Below are 15,206 nucleotides of genomic sequence, written 5' to 3' on the forward strand. Positions count from 1 at the left end.
CTTCAGTATCTGCCCACTCTGTAATCTCAACAAACTAGACTAGGGATAAGAAATGGCAAATCACTCCTGCCCACCTTGAGCAGAGAGACAGACAGAAAGAGATAGACAGAAAGAGAGAGATAAAAGGAAAGAAGACTGGGTGGGGGGGGGGGTGAAGAATACAAATAGGAAAGTGCATGAATTTGTGTATATACACATATACATGAAAAAATATATGTGTGTTTACTATGTTGATATGTCTTGTGTAAATATATCTGTTCACACACATGTATAAAATTTACTTTGTCCCTAATCAGTTGTTCTCTTTAATAGTGGCTATTCTAGGGGACAGCTAGGTGGTGTTGTGGATAGAGCACCAGCCCTGGAGACAGGAGGAACCAACCTCAGACACTTAATAAGTCCCTAGCTGTGTGACCTTGGCCAAGTCACCTAACCCCATTGGCTTAAATAAATAAAATTTTTAAAAAATAGTGGCCATTCTAAATTGCAAATCTTAGTTTTATGTGATCTTCTTGTCACCCAAATAATTATAAAAGTCTTTAGTTATCCATTGATAGCATTCATACTCCTTCTTATTCATTGCTTTAGACCTCTTGAAGTTATTCTTACAAAAACAATTCTTCTATTACATTCACTTCAATCCACAAAGCTCCTACTGGTTGTCATACATTGTTCAAAACACAAGAGACAAAACCAAAGAGGCAGGGGAAACATTGGGCAAACATATTCACATGTAAATATATATAACATTTATTCAAAATGTGGTCACTAATGTGGGAGAGTAATACCATTCCCCAACTACTTTGCCCTAGTTGTCCCTAGAAGCTCAAATGGATTCTAACTCTGAGCTAGGATGTATAGCAAACATTGTTAGCTATGCCTAGGGTTAGAGACCAGCTGGTTCCGAAGGTATATTTTCTTAAGCAGAGATGTCAGTCACTCCTGCTACTAGTTTGATCATTCAAATTATACTTCTTCATGCTGAATTAAAAGTTTGTACTGTCAAACATTGAATCTATGTTGGATACTTCAACTCTTGGTTCATTAAAGACATTGAGTTTAACTGTAAAACATAATCAGATCCTATTCCCTTCTCTTTGAATTAAAATTAAAAATCACTGAAATATCTAAAATAAAAAAAGCATTGCTCTCTGCTCAGAGATTAGAAAGTATCTAATATCCCATTTGTTCCAAATTGTTTCTGGTATAGCAGAAGACCACCAAAGAAGTTTGAGGATTGAATGGGGTTTCAAAAGAATTCGTGAGACTCTCTTGGAATAATTCTAAATTACTGGCAACATTTCCCTCTTATGCAAATGATGCTCCTTCACTACACTCAGAGTCTCACTGGGGTGATCAATTTTTTGTTGTTGTTGTTGTTACTGTTACTCATAATACAGAAAATTAGAGAATGGGCATTAGCTCAGTGGCCCCCTTCTACTTTATAAGTAACTGTAGAATAGTGTAAAAGGGAACAGATCATTAGTTCTTGTAGTACACACCTTTAATCAATACCGTTACTGGAAAGGCTGAAACTGGTTGATCATTTGGGCTCAGTTCTTAACAGTAATTGACTAAAATGAATCAGGTGTCCTCACTATATCTGGTATCAACTGGTAAATTCCTGAGAAGATGAGAGACACCAGGATGCCTAAAGAGAGGTGAAGCAGCCTAGGTTGGAAAGAGAGTAGATCAAAGCTTCCATGCTGATTAGGGTCAAGTCAGAAAGTGACCACTGCACTTCTAGCCAGAGAGGGAAAGAAAGGAAGGAAGAAAGGAAGAGAGAGAGAGAGAGAGAGAGAGAGAGAGAGAGAAGAAAGAGAGAGAAAAGAGAGAGAAAGAAGAAAGAGAGAGGGAGGAAGAAAGAAGAAAAGGAGAGAGAGAAATAAAGAAGAGAGAAGAAAGAGAAAGTAAGAAGGGAGAAAAGAAAGAAGAGAGAGAGAAAGAAAGAAGAAAGAAAGAGAGAAAGAAGAGAGAACGAGAGAAAGAAGAGAGAAAGAAAGAGAGAAAAAAGAGAGAAAGAAAGAGAGAAAGAAGAGAGAAAGAAAGAGAGAAAGAAGAGAGAGAAAGAAAGAGAAAGAGAAAAAAGAGAGACAACAAAAGAGAAAGAGAATGAGAGAGAATGAGAAAGAAAGAAAGAATGAAAGAGAAAGAGAGAAAGAGAAAGAGTAAGAAAAGAAAGAAAGAGGAAGGACAAAAGAAAGGAAAGAAAGGAAGAAAGGAAAGAAAGAACAGAATGAGAGAGAGAAAGAAGAGAAAAGAGAGAGAGAATGAGAGAGAAAAGAAGAGAAAGGAGAAAGAGAGCATGAGAGAGAGAATGAGAAAAGAGAAAAGAGAGAGAGAATGAGAAAAGAGAAAGAGGATGTTGGAGAGAAAGACAAAGAGAAAGAGGAAGAAAAAGAAAGAGGAAGAAAGATAAAGGAAAAGAGAAAGAGAGAAAGAGAAGAAAAGAAAGAGAAAGCAAAAAAGGAAGAAAGGGAAGGAAGGAAGGGAGGGAGGGAGGGAGGAAAGAGAGAGAGAGAAAGAAAGAAAGAAAAAAGAAAGAAAGAAAGAAAAAGAGAAAGAAAGAAGAGAGAGACAAAGAAAGAAAGAAACAAAGAAAGAAAGAAAAAGAGAAAGAAAGAAGAGAGAGACAAAGAAAGAAAGAAACAAAGAAAGAAAGAAAAAGAGAAAGAAAGAAGAGAGAGACAAAGAAAGAAAGAAACAAAGAAAGAAAGAGAAAGAGAAAGAAAGAAGAGAGAGACAAAGAAAGAAAGAAACAAAGAAAGAAAGATAAAGAGAAAGAAAGAAGAGAGAGACAAAGAAAGAAAGAAACAAAGAAAGAAAGAGAAAGAGAAAGAAAGAAGAGAGAGACAAAGAAAGAAAGAAACAAAGAAAGAAAGAAAAAGAGAAAGAAAGAAGAGAGAGACAAAGAAAGAAAGAAACAAAGAAAGAAAGAAAAAGAGAAAGAAAGAAGAGAGAGACAAAGAAAGAAAGAAACAAAGAAAGAAAGAAAAAGAGAAAGAAAGAAGAGAGAGACAAAGAAAGAAACAAAGAAAGAAAGAAAAAGAGAAAGAAAGAAGAGAGACAGAAAGAAAAAGAAAGAAAGAAAAAGAGAAAGAAAGGAGAGACAAAGAAAGAAAAAGAAAGAAAAAGAGAAAGAAAGAAGAGAGAGACAAAGAAAGAAAAAGAAAGAAAAAGAGAAAGAAAGAAAAAGAGAAAGAAGAGAGAGACAAAGAAAGAAAGAAAGAAAGAAAGAAATAGGAAGAAGGGAAAGAAGAAGGAAGAAGAAAAGGAAAAAAAGAAGAAAAAGAGAGAAAGGAAGGAAGGGAGAAAAAGAGAGAGAAGAGCAGAGGGAGGTGATAATAACCCTGTTATTTTTATTCAAGCTACAAACATTCATTTAATGCTGTAAATTTGAAATCTTTGTCAAATGACCAGTGACTGGATATGCTACTGAAAGAATTAAACCATCATGCTACTTTTTTTTAAATAAATGAATCCCCAAAATGTAAAAATTTATTCTCAAGAAGTATACATTCTCCTCTGGCATAGATGGTAGATAAGTATGCAGATAAGTAATACAGAGTAATTTGAGAAGTGATTTTAAAAAAACACCCTAAGGGAGGGTTGAGGCAGGCTTCAGATAAGTGGTGCCTGAACTAAGTTTAGTCTTAGAAGATAAAGAAATGTAAAAAAAAAAAAAGTGGAAGTGTATAGGCATAAGGGACAGCCTTCTGTTAAGGCATGGAAGTAAAAAATAGAACACTGAGTTTGAACAGCTAGTTGAACAGTTTGGATGAAACATAGAGTAAGCAAAGGAGAGTAACAGAGATAAGACTGGAAATGTAGGTTGGAGCCAGATATAAAGCTTTAAATGCTAGGGTGGACAGAGTGATTCGTTCACAGGAGGACAGTTCTCCATCACCTGAAATCATGATGACCCCTTTATGCCCTCTTGATTCTTTGGCATTTGGCAGATTGCACAAAGTCTTTATTCTTTCTTTGTCAGGCTCAATAAACAGACCATTGAAGTTGAATTTTCTTCATTTTTTTCAAATTACTGAAGTCCTGAATTTTTTTATTATGTGTAAAAAGTATTACCAAATATGAATATTTGAATATGGTTGATTTTTGTCCTTTGTTATCGAAGAAGACAAAAAAATGACATCACTATGTTTGAGACAAATTACAGTGTGTCTGACTGGTTGATCAACCCAATATGAGCTCAGAATGCTCTACCACAAGTCAGGCACAAATAGTCCACATGACCACCTGGGGTTGCTACTCCAAACTTATGTAATTCATGTTTCCTTTGAACTGCTTCAATTCTGCCTTGTTCACCTTCTCTGATGAGGGCACACCATGCTGGACAGTCCTGTGCCAATGTCTCCCATGCCTCACAATCAATTCTAAAGTTCTTCAATGAGACCTTCAGGGTGTCTCGGTATCACTTCTTCTCACCTCCTTGTGAGCACTTGCTGTGTGAGTTCTCCATAAAATAATTTTTTTGGAAAATGTATGGAATTCTAACAATGTGTCCAGCCCATTGTAATTGCACTCTCTGTAGTAATGCTGAACTCCTAGGCAGTTAAACTTGAGAAAGGACCTCAGTGTCTGGCATCTTCTCCTGCCAGGTGATCTTAAGAATCTTCCTAAAATAATTTAAATGAAAATGATTCAGTTTCCTGATGTGGTGCTGGTAGAATATCCAGGTTTCACAGACATATAGCAATTGGTCCCTCAATCTGCTGGTCAATCAAAAAAAAAAAAACTACAACATTTATTAAGTCCTTAGTATATGCTAGTCACTTTACTAAATGCTAAGAATATTTTAAATAAAAAGGCAAAAAAAAAAAAGCAGAATAGTGCCTTCTCTTAAGGAGATGTCATTCAATGAATATGCAAAATATCTACAGAGTAGCTATAAAGTAATCTCAGAGGGAACATATAGTGTGTGGGGGGGAAAGACTCCCCTAAAGGAAGTGAGATTAAAGAAATCAATGAATTGGTAATCAAAGATGAGGAAGGAACATATTCCAGACACAGGGGATGACATCCAGTACAAATGCAGTCATGATCTGGGATATCCTGTTCAAGGAACAGCAATAAAGACTTTCATGTTGGGTACCTTCCAATGATCAAATGTTATGATATACAATTCTTAAACATATATTAAATTTAATTCAACAGTAACAATATCTCTCTTTATATCCCTTTCTGAATTCCATTTTTTCCCTTATGAATTTTTTTTTTTAAATTTTAGTGGTATTTTTTGAAACCTACTTTATTCAGATGGGTAGAAAGTTGGGGCATGGCTGGAAATTTGAAAACAAATGGTAGTAGAATTTCATTTTTCTAATCTAGAGGCTCTTCTGAAAACAAAGAATGATTAAGATTTTACCAAACTGGTTTTCATAAATGCATTGGAAAATACAGAGATATAGGCACCATATATGGGAAATTTCCTACCCATTAGAACTGTACAAGACAGAATAGGTGGCTTTGGAGAAGCAAATTTCACCCTTCACCAGAAAACTTCAAGCAAAAGCTAAATGGGGGTTTCTAGAGTCCATCAAATGGGCAGCTAGGTCATCAACCTCACTTTCTTCTCCAAAGTCATCTGGTCCAGGGACCAGATATGGATCAGAATACCTGCATATTACCCTGGATACAATGGAAGACCTTGGCTTTCTAAAGTTAGGTCTTCTCCAGGTCACAGTTTGACTGAGGCAATGTCCATTCAGTCATTACGGTTAGGTAAGAATGAGAAGAAGAAAACAGGTCAGAAATGACCACTTCAAAAAAAATATTAAACTGGGAAAGTAGGACCTTCATGATTTCTCATTGATTAAGGTTGGTAAAAAAAAAAAAAAAAGAAAAGAAAAGAAAAAAGCAATAAGAGCCTCTTTTGTATAGTCAAAAAAAAATCAGTCTGGGAAAAAGACAAACAATGTCTGTGAGTAATAGGAGCAGCCCCACTGCTGACAAGTTAGTTCACACAGTTCCTCCATTCTTCTCTTTCTTTTCTTTTTTCTTACTTTTTTCCTTCCTTGTGTCTTCCCCTCCTTTCTTCCTTTTCCTTTCTTTCTTCCTCTTTTCTTCCTTTCTCTTTCCCTCCCTCCCTTCCTTTCTTTCTTTCTTCCTTCCTGTACTTGTGGGTGTTCTGTCCTAGGAAGATTTATTGGAGTTTACAGGCCCCAAATTACCCTGGGTGAGTTCAAACAAATGATTTAACCTCTTACCTCTTCTAAAAGATGGAAAAAGCACCTTCCTAGAAGAAAGGACTAGCTAAGATATCTTCTTGGGGTTTCTTCTATGATTCTATGAACCTTCTATAAGTGACATTAATGCCCTCATTCCAAAGCTTGTAGTAAAGATGTTTCATTTTCATAATGTTGGAGGGCCAATAAAAAAGATATAAATAAAACAAGAAGCACATTCCATCCTAATTGTCTAAACTGCAGGGACCTCCTCCAAATTTGCTTCTGTAGTTTATGATGTCATTAGAATGGATATGCCATAGGCTTGCTGGTTGCTCTCATTGTCTACATTTATTAAAACCCCTCTGCCAAATTTGTGTCTGTGCTTCTGCCCATTAGGTGTGTTATTTTAACATATGATTAGAGTAGACCCCAGGCAGCAAGCCTGTATTTTTATGCAGAGTACAAGACATCATCACCCCAGGCACGTTCCATGTGCTAAGTACAACGTCTATTTAGAGTTATGGCGACTGTGTCACTGGGAAAAATGAAAATCAGCAAAACATACTGCAAAGGGTTAGGAGTAAGAGAAGGTCTTTTTTTAATCTACAAAAGAAAGATCAGATTTCAAGAAAGAAAAAAACTCAAGGCAAGCAAAAGCTTGCCAAGGGGGAAAGGAGCTATGGCATGAAGCCCCAGCCTCTTCCTGGATCTGTCCATCACCAGCTGTGTGTCCTGAGGGAAATCATTCCAACTCTCTGAACCTCAGCCTATTCCTCCATAAAAAGGCAGGGCCAGTCAGAAGTCCTTTTCATTTTGCAGGGAAGCTTGGTACCATAGTAGATGCTGGCCTTGAATTCAGAAAGATTTAGATTCAAATCCTACCTTGGACATTTAAGTGTATGATAATGGTCAAGTAGTTATTCTCTCTGTCTCATTTCTTCATATGTAAAATGGAGATAATAATACCTATGTCACAAGGTTATCATGAAAATCAAATGAAAATATATAAAGTATATATGCATATAAATACACACACACAAATATTTATATATGTATATGTGTGCTTATGCATATTATATAGCATCTGTAGATGTGTATGTATACTGCACTTTATAATTAGGGCTCTATATAAATGTTATATATTATAAATTTTATGGGCAATTACATGATACAGTGAATAAGCACTAGATTTGGAATCAGGAAGACATCTTGAATACAAATCTGGCCTTAGACACTTTTAAGTGTTTGACCTTGGGTAAGGCACTTCATGTTGTTTGCCTCAGTTTCCTCTTCTATAAATGAGCTGGAGAAGAAAATGGCAAACCACTTCAGAATCTCTGCCAAGAAAACCTAAATGGGGTCACAAAGTATCAGGCATGGCTGAAACAACTGAACGGGAAATAAACTTTTAAGAACACCATAAGTGAGAGTTATTGGATCCTAGCATTTGACCTGGTAGGATTGGTTGAGATCATCTAATCCAATGCTTTCATTTTACAGCTGGGGAAACAGAAGCAGAGAAAGGACATGTGACTTGGGCAAAATCCCATGAATAATAAGCAAAACAGCAGGACTGATATTCCAACCTATGTCCTCTGATTTGAAATTCACACTTGTTCCACTGAGCAATATTGACTCTTCTAAAATTATAGTATTCCACATAAAAACAATCCTGAATGCAAAATCAATAACTGACATTTTAGAGCACTTAAAAGATTTGCAAAGACCTTTATAAAAATCATCACCTTTAATATTCATACTAACCCTAGAAAGTGGACACAAGTATCATTTTCCCCCTTTTAGAGACGAAGGAACTGAGACTAAGAAAAGTGAAGTAACCAGTTCATAGTCACATAAGCCACTAGGTACTGGAGTTAGGTTTCAAATCTAACTTTCTTAGAGCTTATGTCCTTTCCACTATTGTATGTTACAAAAGTATGAGTGACCACTGAAGCTTGAACAAAACAAGAGTATTTAGGAAACAATTTTTCTCACTCACAGAAAAGCTATTGTTTGTCTTTCATTCTCAAAGAAGATCATGGGGTAGGTAGGTGGCACAGTGGATAGAGCATTGGCTCTGGAGTCAGGAGGACCTGAGTTCAAATTCGGCCTCAAACACTTAATAATCACCTAGCTGTGTGACCTTGGGCAAGTCACTTGACCCCACTGCCTTGCAAAAACTAAAAAAAATAGAAGAAAGAAGAAGGAGGAGGAGGAGGAGGAGGAAATAGGAAGAAGAAGAAGGAGGAGGAGGAGGAGGAGGAAGAAGATGATCATGAAATCAGGATGGTGATTCCATGATAAAAACATGAATTGGATTTGAGTGAGGGGATGCTGGGCTAAGTCACCAGTCTCACTTTCTCCTCCAGAGTCATCTGAGTCCAATGACCAAATATAAATCACGATAGCAGGATAGCTCTAGAGGCAAGGCATTCAGGGCTTAGTGACTTATTTAAGATCACAAAGTTAGTAAATGTCCATACAAAGCTAGTAAGAGTCTATACCACTTTTTCTTCTACTATGGAAACATTGATGCCTGGCAGGAGAGGAGTAAATATCTGGGGCCAGAGACTAGCTCTTCTCAGTAAGAGGAAATGTAAAGGAGTAGAATTTATGTAACTTTCCACTGCAAAGAGGCAAATGATGAGCAGCATGGCAGAGTAGATGAAAAATTGAACTTGAAGCCAGGAAGGCTTGGAAGGTGCTGAGTACCTCTCAGTGCTCTGATCAGCTTGCTAATATTATAAATTACAGAAAAAATGCTGACCTGAATTGGCAGAGAGATTTTCCGTATCCAGAAGTTCCCTCTACCTGTAAAAGGCCCAGGGATTTGGAATTTCAATATATATACCCAATACTCTGCACAGTGTCTACTTACTAATTGGCTAACTAGTTCCCTAAATGTGATGATTCTCCTAATCATAATATAGAACCTGAAATTGAGTTTTTATCTCTTTCAATGCATGTGGGTATGTTTGCTGTCAGCACCTGGTTTTCAGGAACCCAATGGGCATATTGGTTCCTATCAAAAGACCCTTTGGACTTGAATTTCAGGAAGACAATCTTAGTACCCACACTCAAAAACAAAGAAAAACAAAGAAAAACCAAGAAGGCACATAAATGCACCTGAGAAATTCACCCGGGGATTAGAAAACAGGATCTGGCAATAAATATGGTAATTAGGTGATTTGAGATTTCTTAGCATAGGGTTCTTGGAAAATGCAATCTCAGGGCTGAAGACCAGCACTGAAATCTCTACCATTAAGGAGAATTATGGGAGAACTGAAACTTTTTAATGACATTTAAATATCTTTTATTGGTGAGTTAATAACTTTTCTGTCCACACTAGGGAAATGTTAATGATAGAGCCACGTGGGGAAATTTCTTCATTCCTGTCTCCACCTCTCCAATTTCCAGTGGCTAAACTGGCAAGTCTGTAGTTAACTTTCCTTCCTGGGAATCACAGCATCTCTTGAGCCAAAATCCAGAGTGGGAGGGAAAGGAGTTGATATATTTAAAGATTCAGATCAACTGCTATTTTGAATACATCGTATTCTTTTTCACCACTAATCTAACAGTGCCAACACTTTAATTATATTTTGCTGTTTCACAGAGGGAGGCACAATCCATTCAATCAATCTGTATGCCACACCAGATTACTCTCTATCCCGTATTCTTGTCCTCTTTCTTCCATCTCCATGTCCTTGCTCATATTCTGCCCCACGTTTACAATCAACTAACTTTGCCTTTTGGAGTCTCTAAGTCCTTTAGGGCTCAGCCCAGATGTCAATTCCTCCAAAAAATCATTCTTCCATTACCCCTACCATCAACTGAAAGAAATTTCTCTCAAATTCCTGAAAGTCCTTTGCCCAGCATCCCATTGTTCCTAGGATATTCTATTTTGTACTGTATTGATTTATAAACCTATCATTTTCTTTCTCTCCCCATTAGACTTCAAGAACCATAGAAAGAACTGGAAAGTGACCTGAAGGATCATTTACTCCAAAACTCTTATTTATCTTGTAAGAGGATATAGCATATTTTACCTTTGTAAGTTTTGTGTGTCCTCATAGTTCTGTCTAGTTATGGCTCACAGGCAGGTGATATCTCTAGCTATCTCTAGAGTCTATACCACTTTCTCTTCTACTATGGAAACATTGATGCCTGGCAGGAGAGGAATAAATATCTGGGGCCAGAGACTAGCTCTTCTTCTCTCCTCAATGAGAGAAAATGTAAAGGAGTAGAATTTATGTAACTTTCCTCTTAAATTTAATCTAATGAAGCTGAACTCCAAATTCCTATCCCTTTAAAAAGTGTCCCAAGTTCCCTTCCCATCAAATACCAGCTCCAGAAAAGAACACACATTGCAAATAACAAATAAATCCATTTATTCAAGCCAATGACAAACAAAAATAAGAAAAAGTATACAGATGAGCATATATAATTCAAAGATTGTATATAAGCATATATAATAAGGAAAGAAAGAGATTGAATGAAATCTCTCATTGAGATCAAGTTATGAGAAAGAAAGAGAGGAGGTAGGAATGGAGAAAGGGAGGAAAGACTGGGAGGGCAGAAGAAAGAAAGATGGAGAGGGAGATCTCAAGGGGAACTTGTTTAATTGCTCATTCTCTAGTATAGTGAGCTGTAAATAGGGACTTAATACAGATGCCAACTCCTCTACATGTTGACTTCTTCAGGCTTTTTTTTCCCTTCAGGCATCTGAAGGGAGACTGGAATGCTATCTTCTCTCTCAAAACTGGAAGTCAGAAGTCCAGGTCTCTCTTCTTTCAAGTTCTCACAAACTCAACCTTTCCAGGAATAAAGCCCTGAATAATCAATTTCCACCAATAAGAAAAGTCTTACATAATTGTATTTTGAGCCAGGAGTTACATATAAATCTGAAAGGTCTAGATTTCCAACCAGTGTTCTTCTCACTAGATAAATCATAGTTAGCCCAAGATAGAACCTTAGAGATTATCTAGAATAGCTAGCTCCCTCATTTAATTATTAATTGTTTGATGCCAATTGGAAGGATGTCTCCAAGTACATCTGCTTGGTCCTATGTTATTTAATGTTTATGTCAGTAATTTGGAAAAAGGCATAGATGGAATACTTATCAAATTTGTAAAGGACAAAAAGCTGACTGATACAATTAAAACATTTGATGGTAAAACTAATATTCAAAAATAAGTTTAAAGGCAAAAGTCTAGGACCCAATTAATTAAGAAGATATGAAATAAGAACATATGTGCAGTCTTAGACTTGGGTTTTAAAAAAATAACATTACCAAATTTAAGATGAAAGAGGCACAGCTAGGCAAAAGTCCTTATGAAACAAAGAGGATGTGAGATTTGTCTAAAATGTGATATGATGGCTAAAAAGAGCTAACGTAAACTTAGCCTAAATTACACAAGGTACTAGTGTCCACTGTGGTATGGCAGTAGATAAAAGGATATACTAGAGTCAGGAAGATCTAAGTTCAAATATTGCCTCAGACACTTCCTAGTTGTGTTTCCTTAAACAAGTCACTTCTTTCTCAGCCTTTCATCTGTAAAATGAAGTAGGTGGTGCTCAGTGATTTTTAAAGTTCCCTCAGGTTCTGAATCGCTGGTTCTATGACACTATTCTACCTGAACTAGCAAGTTTGATAATCAAAGAGTGGATGTTTAAAACACTGTGTATGGCTTGTACTGAATTGACTACTACTCCTACTACTCCTACTACCTACTATGTACAACCTAATGCTATACCACTACTACTACTATTACTACTACTGTACTACTACTACTACTATTACTACTCCTACTACCTACTACTACCATAATACAACTACTACTACTACTACTACTACTACTACTACTACTGCTGCTGCTGCTGCTATACTACTACCATTATCACCAATACTACTACTACTACTACTAACACTACTAATATTAATACTACTACTACTGCTACTACTACTCCTCTTACTCCTATTATGAGTTCCAGGGATAATTGACAAATTTCTAGTTTTGTCTCTCAGAAAGCTTCACTAATATAGTTTTTTTTTTGGTTTTTGGTTTGTTTTTTTTTTTAGGATTTTGCAAGGCAAATGGGGTTAAGTGGCTTGCCCAAGGCCACACAGCTAGGTAATTATTAAGTGTCTGAGGCTGGATTTGAACTCAGGTTCTCCTGACTCCAGGGCCAGTGCTCTATCCACTGCACCACCTAGCTGCCCCACTGATGTAGTTTCCATTGATAATCATCAGACAAGAAGCTTTTAGAAAAGGGCATTGAAAAGACTTATCAACAATAATAGTTACCAAAAAGAAAAAAAATTTTAAAATCTCCTCACTTCAAACTAGAAGTTACTGTCTCTTTGCTCAGAGTCCAGGGTAAGAATGAAAAGAGTATGCTAATAGGGAGGCACACATGGAAAGAACATATGGTCAAACTCAGTTACTAAAAGTTACTTCTTGAGTCAATAGCAGTCATTCCCTACAGCAAAGGGTCATATTTCTTTAATCTGCTTCTTCCCTTGGCTAACTATCATTCTATAATTTTTCTTGTCTTTGTTCTCTGTGTGTCCTCAGTATGTTCTCTGGATACATTGTATGTTATTTTTCCAGAATTTCTGATAACATGAGAATGGGACAGAAAATAAAAATAAAACAGTCCTTCTGGTCTCACTCTAGTCCATTTCCTCCCTTTTCTGGTCCAGGCATAAGGTCTGCCTTCTCAAGATAATCCTGAGTCTGGAATCAGCAAGAGCTTAGCTGCTTTGATGCTGTATTGACTGGTGGCTAAAATTCCATCATCCATTTAAAGCCTTTGGGGCAGAGTTGGTTTGCTTATTTAGCCAATCACAGTTTTCATTTCAAGTTAATCAAAAAAGTTCTTTCTTTATAAAAGAGATCACAAGGTATAGACAATCTCTATTTGCACATTTAAAAAAAAACATTATTTTCTTAGGCTGTTTAATTGATGTGGTGATGTATACCTTTTTTTAAAATATATCCAAAAATAATATAAAATGCTCAAGCCATATCTGGAATATTGTGTTCAGTTGAAGGTGCTATATTTTAGGGGAAATTTTGATAAATTAGAGATCATATAGAGGAATGCAAAAAAAAAAAAGGATGGTAAAGATTCTAGATTTCTTTAGATAGGATGATGTGTTGAAGGAACTGAAGTATGGAGGAGAAAAGACTTGGGGATGGAGTAGTTACACAGTCTTCTTAAATATTTGAAGGGTATTCCCATGGAAGAAGGAGTAGACTTTTTCTGTTTGGCCCCAATGGACAGAAAAAACCATGAGTTAAAGATTTATTTGATTAAAGATTATAGGATCACAGATTATTTCAGTTTAGAAATTACCCAGCCCAACTCCCCCATTTTATAAATAAACTGAGAAGCAGAGAAGTTAAGTGAGTTTCAAAGAAAGCCTTTCTAAAAGAGCAACTGAAAAGCACACTGTGGTTTTCTCAGTTGAATGACATGAGATCTCTCAAAGCTGACAGCCAGAGATTCATATAGACACTTCTCCTGAAAAGGGAAGTTACTTATATAAGATCAAACATCTACTTAGTGATAAAGGGAAGACTAGAATTCCACTCTCTTAACTCCCAAGAGATTTTACCAAGTTGACTTTTAAGCAGAAGCAGGAGGAATGCCTCTATCGGAAGCTTCAAGGAAGCACTTTAAACTGGAAGTCATTAAAAGGTAATGCCTGTCACTTAGCTAGGCTCTGTTATAATTCACTCTTCGCCTCTCTTCCAGACACTGTTAATCCTCAGGAGCTGAGCTGTGGGGGTTTACGACAGTAGCACATAACTCCTTGGATGAATTATGTCCAGACTGTGCCTCTTATTAGCCAGATTCACCAGCCAAAAACAGAACCCAAAACAAATGAGCCATTACAATAAATAGACAAAACAGTAACAGGAAATTCCAAGCAACCAGACTTAGGTGGTAAAACAAATATAGAAGGAACACTCATAAACTCAGACTCTATTCATTCCCATGCTCAGATAATTACAGCAGGCTAGGTCGACATTTACATCTATCTGAAATGAAGAAAAGGCAAGTGGAAAGAGAAAGGGTTTGGGGTGGGGAGGAGAGATACTAAGCAAGAGAGTTAAGTCACCTAAAAATTCAAGATGTCTATTATTCAATTCAATTTAATTCCATTTAACTCAATTCAATGATTAAATTACTATGTGGCAGGCTGTGGGGTTACAAAGAAAGATAAAAGACAATCTCTGCTCTCAAGGAACTCTCAGGCTAATGTGGGAGACACAATGAAAATAACTATGTACAAAGAAGATGTTGTTGTTTGATGTTTATACTTTAATTTTTGAAGAGGACCAATGAAATCATTGGGTGATATCTTGACTTGCCCACAAATTGGATTTGAGTGAGGCAGAATTGCACAAAGTAGTCAGTGTCACTCTCTCAGAGTCAGTGACAGCCAGTGGCAAGATCCAAGTCAAGCCCACAATGTTTGCCTAGGATGCAATGGATGACCTCAGCATCTTCAGCTTCCTTCAGCTGCCCTCATGGGTGCTTTGAACAAATTGTTCTTATCCAACCATTCTTCCAGGGGAAGTCTTTGTATCCTTGAGGTAGACATTCCTGTTATCCTCAACCTGGTTTAACTCATCTTCTGGGAGAGTTTTACCAGATTGTGGCTTCTCCTTCTTGGAGTCCCAGGTGAAAACTGGGTGATTGGTTGGAACCAAAGGTGAATGAACAGCCCTAAGAAGGGCTTGGCAAGCAATGAAGCTGCTAATCCTTCATTAATACCTCATACACCCCACAATCAACTACCCCTGACAATGGATGGCACTGTAGTGTCACTGGCAATAGGCAAAAGAAGGAACAAAAAGGGGAGAGGTCTAGAGTAAGAAGATCAGCTGGGATAGACCTGGAAGCCTAGGGTGTGAGTAGAGCTAAACAATGGGCTCAAATCTTGGATGTAGGGGTGGCTAGGTGGCGTAGTGGATAAAGCGCTGGCCTTGGAGCCAGGAGTACCTGGGT

The sequence above is a fragment of the Macrotis lagotis genome, chromosome X, assembly GCF_037893015.1.
Source record: "Macrotis lagotis isolate mMagLag1 chromosome X, bilby.v1.9.chrom.fasta, whole genome shotgun sequence".
Taxonomy (NCBI): Eukaryota; Metazoa; Chordata; class Mammalia; order Peramelemorphia; family Peramelidae; genus Macrotis; species Macrotis lagotis.